This window comes from Malaclemys terrapin, chromosome 1 (assembly GCF_027887155.1).
Source record: "Malaclemys terrapin pileata isolate rMalTer1 chromosome 1, rMalTer1.hap1, whole genome shotgun sequence".
Taxonomy (NCBI): domain Eukaryota; kingdom Metazoa; phylum Chordata; order Testudines; family Emydidae; genus Malaclemys; species Malaclemys terrapin.
The window spans coordinates 137,203,088-137,215,835 of record NC_071505.1 but is presented as its reverse complement, the minus strand read 5'-3'; the positions used below and the strand labels follow the sequence as shown (position 1 = coordinate 137,215,835).

General features: G+C 53.6%; 1 pseudogene; it reads left to right on the top strand.

Annotated features, from left to right (window-relative positions):
* Window positions 1–2,306: 2,306 nt before the first annotated feature.
* Window positions 2,307–12,748, top strand: part of LOC128832155 (antigen WC1.1-like) — a 36,161-nt pseudogene continuing 25,719 nt past the window's right edge.

Below are 12,748 nucleotides of genomic sequence, written 5' to 3'. Positions count from 1 at the left end.
CCGTTGTGCCCTCCGGGGTCGATCAAACCACGTCTCCGCCGAAGCCCTCGATGAAGTCACCGGTGTGCGCTGGGCGTTGGTCGTCGCCGTAATCTGTCGGCCGCCAGGAGGGATCCGGGCAAGGCTAAATTTCAGCCTTGAGCCCACATTGGGCACCAAAACTGTTGCCGGCCCAGAGGGCCCCGAGGGGGCAACAGAGATCGTTGCCCGGTGTGCGCCGCACCAATAGACACACCAGGGTGGAGAAGCAAACCAAATTTATTCAAAGGCTCTGAATAGGCACTAGGAGACCAGCATGTCTCAAATCAAGCGCAGCAAATACAAGCAAGTTTTCCCTTTTTATATTCCAAGCTGTTTCTGTGTAAGCTTTGTCTGTTTCTCCCCCACTACCCCTCCCGTCCCAAGCAGTTACAGCAGGTGCACATTGTGGCATATTAGAAAAATTCCCGTTCGCATGCTTATCTTCGGCCTTGCAAGCTAAGACGTAGCAGGCTTCTCCCTCCCCCTTCCCCCCCCCTTATCACTACTGCTTCTGCTAGTGCGAGCGAAACTGCAGCTGTCTGCTAGAAAAAGCTGACCATTACATATTCTGCTTCAGCATGTAGGCTGTTAGCATGTAGGGTAGGTTAAAGTTCACAAGATGGAGTTACTGTGGCTCACTTAGACCCAGAGCAGGGGAGTTTCATCGGCACTTATGGCCTTCCACTTCCCCGCGTTACCTGGTAGCTATGCCTAGTGGCACCAACACCAGAGTGGGGGTGAGAATCGCAGGCTGAAAAGTCACCATTTAATGCACCCAAACTGCACAACTCCCCCTGGCTGCTCAGCTGGAGACTGCGCTTACCCTCCCCTCACCCCTGAGACGGGAACTGCCGTCCATTACCCAGCGCTGCCTTCGCTCTCCCTCCTGGTTCAGTTCCTCTGACAGAAGAAGGACTGACTGAGAAATAGTTTGAGACCCACTGAGCTAATTAATGCAGCATGAGTCACACTCGCACACAGAATTTTTGTTACTGTACAGGGGTGAGTTACAGATAGAGTGATTGGAGACCTTCACTCTGACATCAACCATTCACATTAGCTATAATGTCACCGTAACACGACAGGATTGGTTTAGCCCTTTGCAAACAGCAACATTTCCCTGACCTCTTCTGACCCTCAACTTCTCTGCCCTTCCTTCACGATACAGCCCGCTCCCCTTCCTTCCCCATCCTTCCTTCCCTCTTGCCCCCTGCTCCAAACTTCCCTCCCCTCACTATCTCTCCCTCCTGCCCCCATACTCCAGACCCCATTTCCCTCCCCTTCCTCCTGATCCAGATCCCCACTTCCCCTCCCCATGCCTCCCTCCATTCTGCCCCCCTACTCCAGGCCCCTTCCGCTCCTTCTCACCCACTGCTCTACACCACCGTCTTTCCCTACCCCGCCCTCCTGCCCCTGTTCCAGACCCCCCTCCCCTCTCTGCACAAGATTTCCCCCTCCACACTCTTCCTTCCTCATTCTCCCTTTTCCAGATCTCCTCCTCTCTCCACCCCTCCTTCCCACCCCCACTGCAGACCCACCTCCCCTCCCTCCTGTCTTCCTGCTCCAGATCCCCACCTCCCTTCACATCTCCTCCTTCCTGGCCCTGTTCCAGACCTCCCCTACCCTCCTAATCACCTTCTCAAAACCTCCCCTCCCCTTGCTCCTGCCCCCTGCACCAGATCTCCCTTTCCCAACCCTATCTCCCTCCTTCCCCCTTTTCCAGATCCCCTCCTCTCCCCATCCCTCCATCCCACCCCCACTCCACTCTCTCCCCTCCCCGGTCAAGCTTTCTGCCCCACTCCTCTCCCCTCCCCTGCTCATTCCTCTCTCCTGCCACCCATTCCAGACCTCCTCCTCTCCCTGCCCCTCCTTCTTGACCCTCTTCTCCAAACCATCCTTCCCTCCTGCTCCCTCTCTACTGCACCCTCTTGTCCCTGGTTCCCCACACCTCCCTCCGATCCCACTTTCCAGACCTCCTCCCCTTTCTTCCTCCTGTCCCCCACTACAGACCCTCTCCCTTCCATATCCCTACCTCCTACCCTCCTGCCCCCCTGCTCCAGACATTCCCTTCCCCATGTCTTCCTCCTGACCCAGATCCTGCCCCCCACTCCTCTCTCTTGCTCACATGCCACCTGCACCCCATCCCCCTGCACACCTTAACTCTGCCTCCTGCCCTCCCCATTGCCCTGCTACCCTCACTCCCCTCATCCTACTTTCGCAGGGTCTCTGTTGCCCATCGCACTCCCTGGGTCCTGTCCAGCTCCCTGAAACATACAGGGGCAGACATGTTCCCTGTGGGTTCCAGTCTCACTAAAAACAGTGGTAGGTGGCAGCCAACTTTACTCAGGGTGGCTTCGCTCCCACATGCCGACAGACTGTAGAGAGATAAGGCCCGGCTTGACAAAGCCTTGACTGGGATGATTTAGTTGGTGTTGGTCCTGCTTTGAGCAGGGGGTTGGACTAGATGCCCTCCTGAGGTCTTGTCCAACCCTGATATTCTATGATTCTATTATCTTGCTGGCTTCAGCTCCAGTGACAGTGACAGGAGATGGCGCCATTTGGAATAAGGGAAAGTCGGTGAGTTGGCGTCTTTTATCGTGTTCTCACGAGACAGGTAAAAACACCCCAAATCACCAGAGTGGGAATAAAATGGTGAGAGCTGCAGCACTGACAGCCCCGAGTGTGAGGCTCTGAGACGAGAGAAGTGGCGTCATGAGGCAGGTCTGAGCATGTCCCATTCTCATGGCTCTGGGCGCAGATCCCCTGCTGCCGGGCGCAGACTCTGCTGTGATAACGCTGGAGAGGGGGTTCCCTGCTCGCTCTGACCCTGCTCTGTGTCTCTCTTTGAAGGTGCTGAGGAGCTGAGGGTGGTGGATGGAGGCAGCCCCTGTGCCGGGAGAGTGGAGGTTAAACACCAGGATCAGTGGGGGACGGTGTGTGATGACAACTGGGACATGGCAGATGCTGGAGTTGTTTGTAAGCAGTTGGGATGTGGAGCTGCTGTCAGTGCCCCTGGCAAAGCTCATTTTGGAGCAGGATCTGGAAAAATTTGGCTGGATGACATTGCCTGTCATGGTACCGAGTCGGCTCTCTGGCACTGCGGGAACAGGGGATGGGAAGTACATAACTGCTATCATGGAGAGGATGCTGGAGTGACCTGTTCAGGTAAGAATCAGCCAGCTCTGTCCTGAAAGGCAAATCCCTTGAGACAAAAGGGCTTGAACCCAGAGGGCATCGTGTGCTTGTGACCCTAATGAGAAATGAACAAAAGCCAGAGCAAGTCCTGTCATTATTGTTATTACTGAGCTGTAATTATTACTGTTCATGTCACTGGTCACTGAGGATCTCCCTGTGTGACTGTGAAACATTTTTGTTATGTCATTTCCAGTTGTTTCAGTGCCCCGTCTTTCCTTTCCCTTTGAATGGCTCCCATTTTGCAATTCATTTACTGAATATGAATCAACGACACAGAGGGACCCGTGGCCAGCTGTGGGACCCGTGGCCAGTGGGTCAAGGCTCATTTGGGAGAGATCTGTGACCCAGTCAGGAGCTTCATGCTCTGCAGGGCTGAAGGTATCTTTATGATGCAGTTGTTCATTAGGGCACTAGTGGTGCTGGGGCTGCCTGCCCCACATGGCCCTGTGGCTGCAGTTGGCAGCTGCCATTTTGGGGGGAATATTTTGGGAAACTTAGTCATTGTCAGGGGAAAACGTAAAGAAACTTCTGTTTAAACCTTTATATGGTTTTCCATTGGGGTTTGCAAAGAGGCCAACAAGAGTTTGGTGCCTAACTGGCATTGAGTTTCAATGAGACAATTGATTCTAAGTGCCAAAGAGCCAGATTTTAAAAGATATTTAGGTGTCTAAAGCTGCAGATAGGTGCCCAGTGGGATTTTCAAATGTGCCTGGTGCCAAACTCCTAGGAGTTTTGGAAAATCCCACTAGGCACCTGTCTGTATTTCCAGGCACCTGAATGCCCTTTGAAATCATTTTTGAGAATGGCACATAAACTCCTAAGTCACTAAGGCACTTTTGAAAATGTTACCCTTAGGCTAAAATCCAAACCCAGGCACCCAGTCAAAGGAGCTGGGGAGATGCACAGAGAGTGGGACATTTATATAGACTCTGTCCCACCCTCATAGGGTGACCAGGGAATGGGAGGATTCTCCTGGCTTGGTCAGAATTAGAGTTAGTCCAGAGCACTCCCCAGCCTGTTTTGTAACTTTTCATGTGGAATCTCCATCTCTGGAGATATTTAAGAGTAGGTTAGATAAATGTCTATCAGGGATGGTCTAGACAGTATTTGGTCCTGCCATGCGGGCAGGGGACTGGACTCGATGACCTCTCGAGGTCCCTTCCAGTCCTAGAATCTATGAATCTATGAATCTATGTTTTGGACCAACCAGTAATAGAAAATTACAAAATCTCTGATACTCTGTAGATCTGGCCTAGAGAATATCATATTATGGAGGCATTTGTTGTGACTCAATAGTTAACGTTACAACTACGGGCCCATTATAAGTTTTATTAAACTTCTCTCTTCTTAACATTTAGTAGGAATAATATCTTCCTCTGACATAGCACAAGGAAGAGTAGAATATTTTCCTATAGTTCCAAAAGTTTTAGCAACTCTCCCAGCAATGGGAGCCAAGGGTCGTGTTTAATCTTATCCCTTTACTGGATTTTGAGTGTTTCAATGACAAACCTGGAAATTCTCTTAACATGGCTGGGGGGGAGGGGTGGAAGCAGGGGATGTTGTATGCACTTTCCTAGTACTTAAAAATAAATAAAAAAGGTAAGGGGGAAAAAACTTAGTAAAAAGGCGCTTCATTGCCAGAACTTTGAAACTCTGCAGACTTAAAATATATTGCCTTTTGCAGATGTAAATTCCCTAGTTGGTAATAACAACTGCAATGTCTTGTGCTGCACACCTAGCAAGTACACAGCCTGAACCTCACCAGGAGGAAGAAGCTGCACAGAGACAAAGGGGTATCAGAGTAAATGTCCCTTCTGTGCACCTTTCTGTTCCCCGTCTTCCCTGGACAAAGGCTCAGGGCTAGCTCATAGGGACAAACCCCAGAGGTCCCCATGCCACTGACTTTAATGTGAGTGTTTGAGTAAAAGCAGAATAAAGGACTCAGGACTGGGCTCATTCAGAATGACTCCAGAAATAACCAGCAAGCTGTCTACAAACTAGCACTGTGCACTAGACATCACTGAGAACAAACTCTAATGGTATCAGTGATGTTCTGGGGACATGTGAATTTTGAGAGATGCTGTCCTGACAGAATGTTAGAAAACTTCTCAGTGACAATCCCCCTCTTGCCCAGCTTTCACTGTTCTTTTCATTCCCAACCCCCCTCCACCCCACCTGCCCTGGCTTGGCATTGGATGCAGGTATAACAGGGTGGGACTAGCTGGGCCCAAAGGCTCCCTTTAACCCCTACTGTGCCGGCAGGCAGTTTATCTGCTTCCTCACAGGGTTTTTTCCACACCCTTGCGTTGACTGTTGAAGAGGAGGATGAGTCTTTCCGTGGCCTTTACAGTTAAATCCATTCCAGTCACTAATCCCCATCTTCCCTGGATAGAGGTGCAGGGCCAGCTCATAGGACCAAACCCAGGGTTCCTTACTCAGGCAGGCAGCTATTGACTGTAATGTGAGTTTGCTTTGTACAGACTGAGTAGAAACAGAATAAAGGACTCAGGATTGGGCCCATTCAGAATTATTCCACAAATAACCAGTCAGCCATCTACAAACTGCCCTGTGCACTAGATATCACTGAGAACAGACACATACGGGAGTTGTGAGGTTTCTTCACCAAGCAATTTTTGAGAGATGCTGTCCTGACAGAATACTAGAAAACTTTCCTTCTTGTTCTCAGTGTTGTTGTAGCTGTGTTAGTCCCAGGATATGAGAGAGACAAGGTGGGGGAGGTAATATCTTTTATTGGACCAAATTCTGTTGGAGAGAGACAAGCTTTTTACCTTACAGAGAAGAGCCGTGTGTAAGCTTGGCAGCTTGTCTCTCTCACCAACAGAAGTGGGTCTGGCAAAAGATATTACCTCAGCCACTTTGTCTCTCTCAACCCCTTCTCATCCAGCTTTCACTTCTCATTTCTGGTTGGATTAATACCAAACTTTGCCAAAACATTGTCCTCCACCAAGGTCCCCTGCTGCAGTCAGTGCACAGGATGGACGGTGCCCAGGGAATGAATCAGGGTGGAGTAGTGAAGGAGGCTGTTGGCTGTAGCGCCACACTCTCACTCGTTGCAGCAGTGGGAAGGTGCGTAGCCAGTAATGCAGGGGATTGCAGGAAGATCAGGAAACCCTGAAAGTTTGCTCCTAGCTGCTGTGGGCGAGATTGACACCAGGCACCAGAACTGAGACGATGGAGTGTACCAGCACGTGCCCCTGCTCCTGTCTTCTTACCCTGCAGAAACTGCACAGGCTCCACTAGTTGTGCATTCACTGTACCATTTGTGTTGAGTTCCCTCCATCAATACCACTACAGTCCCTGTGCAACAGTCTATTTACAATATCCTCTGTAGTTGGTCCGCTCATCAAGACCTGAGGGGAACAGAGATCTCCCTTACCAGAGGCCTTTGTGTGACTGAGCTGAATAAGCCCTGTTCCCTTCTCTCTCCCCTCTGGGGTGTGCTTCCTGTGCCTCTTTATCAGATTTGGGCTCCTGGGCTACTTGGCTCTTTATCCCACTCAGCTCAACAACCTTCTTATCTAATTACTTTCTTTGGGGGACTAATTGGCCTTTAAGTGGTCCGAGTGCAGACTCATCTGTTCACTCCTGACCCCTGACGCAGTGAGACTATCTTCCCCTATCGGGCTCAGGCAGTGTGCAGAGAAAGCCTCCTGAACCAAATCCTGAAAGAAACAGACAAGGATGAGGGAGAGAGTAGATTGTAACAAGGAGCCTGGGAGGTGGCGGAGTGGGGGGGATGACATTCTGAGACTGGATAATGGTGTGGGCGGGACACAGAAACTGGCAGAGAAAGGGGAGATGGGGACTGTCTGGGCAAGGAGACTGTGACTGGGAGGAGGAAGGGGGAAGAGACTATTACTGGCTAGACAGGGTAATTAGAACAAGAATCGGGGATAGAACCTGTGACTTGCTGAGCAACGAGTCTGGGACTGGGAACCAGTGGGGGAGGAACTGGGGACACGAGAGACAGATCAGATCAGGAACCAGGGTGTCGGGGAAGTCTAAGACTAACTGGGTGACGAGACTGGAATAAGCAGTCAGGATGGGGTGGGGGAGACTGAGAGCAGATCTACATGAACATTTAGTTTGTGGCAAGCTGGGGTATAAATCTACCCTGCACTGGCCTGCCATGCACCGAGTGTCCATGTGGACCATGTTGCTGTGCACTAACAGTTCCCTAATGTGCTTTGATCTACTCCCGTTTCATAGCACTAGGAAAATGTGAGTCTGCAGCACCACATGGATCCACATGGCCACTCAGTGTGCAGCAGGCTAGTGTGGGGTAAATTTACACCCCAGTTTGCCACAAACTAAGTGTTCATGTAGAGAAGCCCTGAGGTTGGATGAGGCATCCAGGGAAGGAAACAGAAGCTGGGGGCAGACAGGACAACCCGAGGTGAGGGTAAGAAACAGATCAGATGAGGATCCCAGAGGGGAGGGGCAGCACAGAGAACAGGGTGGAAATTGGCAGGGGAAGCCAGAGGTGAAGTCTAGGACTGTCTGGGTAAGGAAACTGGGACTGAGGATGAGAAGCTTGAGGAGTGGAGACTGGAACTGGGTAGACAAGGAGAATAGGACTGGGACACAGAGCAAGGGATGGGGAAGAGACAGGATAGGAACAGGTTGGAGAGGAGAGGGCAGAAGGGGTTAGACATGGGGGAACAGGGGAAGAAGGGTCTGTGACCACTAGAGAACACACCTCTCCAGAGCCAGAACCAGTATCCCTGAGTTTGGCCATTCCCCTGTGGTCAGCAAATAGTTGTCAAACCCTCTGTGACGGGGCAGCCCTGCCCCGCACTACCCCGGCGGCGTCAGACCAGTAGCTCTGACGGAGGAAGTCCCGCCCCGTTCGTACTGGGCATCCTACAAGTGCTCTGGGAGTATAAAAGGAGGGAATTCAGCTCAGTCTGGGCTGGTGGCCGCAGGGGAAGGACCTAACCGGGAAGCTACTGCAGAGGACCAGCCAACACCCTTGAAGCTGCTGGGAACAGAGGCTTCTACAGGCCGGCACAACCCCCTACTGCGGGAGGAACCAGGGGAGACGATGGACCCGGAGACCCATGGAGAACCTTGGGATTCATGGGAGACCCCAACTCCCAAGCCAGTAGGAAGCGACCCGGGGTGGTGGTGGTGGTGATGGACTGGTACTTTGTCCCCGGTGAGCCTCAGCGTGTTTCGGTAGGATCTCCCTGCTGAGCCAGTGGTAAGGTCCTACTGCCCTGTAACCAGGGGCAATTCTATGGACTCTGGCCATTAGGCCGTGCTGCCCTGCGACCAGGGGCAATTCTGTGGACTCTGGCCACTAAGCCGTGCTGCCCTGTAACGAGGGGCGTAAACCCTCACATGTGGTGGAGAATGTGGGCAGTGATCCGAGCCTGCTGAAAAGTCCGTGAGAACAGGGTTGAACCATGGGAACCCCATTAAACCCCAAGATGGAGACGGAGAAGCTCCTAAAGTGGATGCTGGAACGGCAGCAGGAGCAGGCGGCCCAACAGCAGCACAACAGGTGCAGATTATGCAGCAGATGGCCAACCAGCAGCAGCTGCTGATAACCCAGCATCAAGAGCACCAGCACCAGCTCCTCCGGGAATTGGCGGTCCAACAGCAGGCGCAACAAGAATGCCTGGTTCAGCAGATGGCCACACTATTACACCCGGCAGGAGCTGCAGCCACCGTACCTGCTGGGGCTGGACCCAAGGAGAATGTAGGGGAGTTCCCAGTACACCTGACTAAGATGGGGCCAGAGGACGACCCGGAGGCGTTCCTGGTGACCTTCGAATGGGTGGTGACTGCCGCCAGGTGGCCCCCTGAGCACTGGGCCACCTTCCTAGCCCCCTATCTGACGAGACAGGCCCAGGCCGCCTACCGTAGCCTCGACCCCCGGGAGGCTCTGGAATACCCCCGGGTGAAGGCAGCCGTACTGGACCACACCAGCATTAGCCCGGAGACCTATCGCCAACGCCTCCGCAAAGAACAGTACCTTCCTGGGGCCCAGCCCCAGGCTGTGGCCCAACGGATACGGGACCATTGTTGGAAGTGGTTGAACCCAGAAGGCTTAACTGGAGGAAGGGCCTGGGTACGCTGACATTGACTGGCAACCCTCTCAGTGGCAGTGACATTGATGGAGGACTACTTGTCTGCCGAGGGGGCCGAGGCGCCACCCCGGGCAACAGGAAGTTCCGGACAAAGGGGCGGGCTGGGCAAAGGAAATCCCTAGAGAACGGGGGCTCGGGTCCACGTCCGGCGACCGCCCCGTGACCCCGAAGCTCCCCAGCCCAGAGCCCAGACACAGGGCAGCCTGGGTACCGACCCCCAGGGACCCGCTCCCACGAGAGAGAGGGAGCCCACCGGGTGGAGGCCTGGGAACCGCCAAGGCCCGAGAGGGGTGCTGGGAGTGAGGACAAGAGGGGCACTTTCGGCGAGACTGCCCGTTTATGGACTGCAATTATGGACAAGCCTGGTTCGCCAGAAGAAGGGCCCGGAAGAGAGGACTGGGAAAGCTCGTGGTCCCTGTCTGGGTCAGGGGGATCCTCACAAATGCCCTTGTGGACTCAGGGTGCAGCCAGACCCTCATATGGGAGGGGCTGGTCCCCAACCTCAAACTCTCTGACACCCAGATTCACTTACAATGTGTACATGGGAACATCCGCCCTTACCCCTCGGCCTGGGCGAAGATAGAAGTCTGCTGCGAGGAGGGGGGTCTTCGCGTGGGCGTAGCCCCCAGATTAGCTTACCCGGTAGTATTGGGACGAGACTGGCCGGGCTTCGGGGAGATTCTCTGGAGGTACCAACCGCCCAACCCATGAACGGATGGGTTTAGGCCCCCACGACTGGGGCTGCTTGGACGCATATCACGGGACGACCCTGGAGAAGGGACATCAATGCCGGGAGAGACCCCCGCAAACAACCCCCCTGTAAGGCCCCTGTCAGTCGAGAAGGCTCAAATGGAACTGGAACAGGATATGGACTTTGTGCAAGAACAGAGAGAGGACACGACCCTAAGTAGAGCCTGGGAACAGGCCACCAGCCTCTGTTGCGATGCAGGCTCGACCCCTGAGCCCCCACAGGGTCCATGCTTTGAGATATGGCAAGATCGTCTGTATCGGGTAGTGCAGGAACCGCAGACCCAGGAGACATTCCGTCAGCTATTGGTCCCTCAGAGGCTGCGACAAAGCCTCCTCCGAATAACCCACGCTAATCCCTGGGCTGAGCACCTGGGGTGGGAGAAGACCCTCCAGAGGATAGCTCGCCGGTTCTTCTGGCCTGGCATACACTGGGAGGTGCGGGACTACTGCGCGTCTTGCCCGGAATATCAACTGGCAGGAGCCAAAGGTGTGTCCTGGGCACCCCTGATCCCTATGCCAGTCGTCGGCATACCCTTTGAACAGATGGGGATGGACCTGGCCGGCCCCCTTGAAAGAAGTAAGACAGGAAACCGCTTCATCGTAGTGGACTACACGACGCGTTACCCTGAAGCCGTGCCCCTGTGGACGGCCACAGTGCCAGCGATCGCTACTGAACTAGTGAAGATTTTTGCTAGAGTTGGGATACCGGCGGAAATCCTGACGGATCAGGGCACGAATGTGTCCTCTAAGCTGATAGCGGAATTGTGCCGCCTCCTCCATATACGAACACTCCAGACATCAGTCTATCATCCCCAGATAGACAGCCTAGTGGAACGTTTCAATGGTACACTAAAATCCATGTTAAGGAAGTTCGTGGAGGAGGACCCTACACATTGGGACATCTTGTTGCCAGCCCTGCTGTTCACCCATCAGGGAGGTACCCCAGGCATCGACGGGGTTCGCACCCTTTGAACTCTTGTACGGCAGGCAGCCCCGGGGGATCCTGGACCTCCTGAAGGAGGAGTGGGAAGCCCAGGAGACCTTAGTCCTTGGGACCACCCAATACATGTTGCAACTCCGAGAACGGCTATGAACGCTAGGTGCTTTCGCCCGGGAGAACCTGATACAGGCCCAAGCGAACCAAGAATGCCTCTATAACCAAGGAACTAGGGGACGGAGTTTCGACCCCGGGGATCGGGTGTTGCTTTTGTTGCCATCGGCCGAATCGAAACTGCTAGCCAAATGGCAGGGACCCTACGAGGTAATCCGGAGGATTGGACCAGTAGACTACGAGGTCCGGCTACCGGGGTGACGGAGGGAGACGCGCATCTACCATGTGAATCTTCTGAAGGCCTGGAAGACCAGGGAAGCCCTGCTCATCGGCCCATCCACTCCGGAATCAGAACTCGGATCCCTAATAGGGGACTCCCCGGACCCAAGGCCGGTGACGTTAGGGGCGGGCCTCACCCCCGTACAGCGAGAGCAAATACAGCAATTGATAGGGGCGTTTCCCGATGTCTTATCCGCCCACCTAGGACGAACTTCCCTGATGAGTCATCATATCGCAACCACTCCTGGTCAGAAGGTAAGAGACCACCACCGACCATTACCCCGGAAAATGTGGGACACAGTCCGAAAGGAGCTGAAGACAATGCTGGAGATGGGGGTCGTGGAGGAATCAAAGAGCAAGTGGCACAGCCCCATCATCTTAGTCCCAAAGCCTGACAGGACTACCCGTTTTTGTATCAACTTCCAAAAGGTCAATGCCATCTCCCGCTTCTACGCATATCCGATGCCGCGGGTGGATGAACTGTTGGAGCAGCTCGGGGGAGTGAGGTACTTGTCAACCTTAGACCTAACCAAGGGATACTGGCAGATCCCCTTCACACTAAACTCCCAGGAGAAGACTGCCTTCCCAACGCCATTCAGCCTCTTCCAATTTATAATGATGCTGTTCGGGCTACACGGAGCTGCGGCTACGTTCCAGCGGTTGATGAATAAGGTCTTACAACCCCACGACCAGTAGGTGGCAGCGTATATAGACGACATTGTAGTCTATAGCGACAACTGGAGGACCACCTACGCCATCTGGCTGGGGTGTTGCAGGCCCTTAGAGCAGCTGGTCTTACAGCCAACCTGGCAAAGTGCCATCTCGGGCAAGAGGAGGTAACCTACCTTGGATATACAGCGTGGGTGGGGGAAACTGATGCCCCTTATCAGCAAAGTGCAAGCCCTCAGACACATACACGTCCCCAAGATGAAGAAGCAAGTGCACCAGTTTTTGGGCCTAGCTGGATATTACCACTGCTTCGTGCCAGACTTTGCATCCATAGCCGCCCCCCTGTCGGACCTGACAAAGAACTCGCAGCCTCAACAAGTGCAGTGGTCGGAAAAGTGCAAGGAAGCCTTTGAAGCTCTGAAAGAACGACTCACGCATGAACCAGTCCGGCGACACCCAGACTTTTCAAAAGAATTTATACTTCAGACAGATGTCTCGGAAGTGGGCCTGGGAGCCATAGTCTCCCAGGAATTGGACAGGGAAGAACACCCGATACTGTATTTAAGCCGCAAACCGTTCCCCTGGGAACAACGTTACTCCACAATAGAGAAAGAGGCCCTGGCGGTGAGATGGGCCATCGATGCCCTACGTTATTATCTGTTGGGCT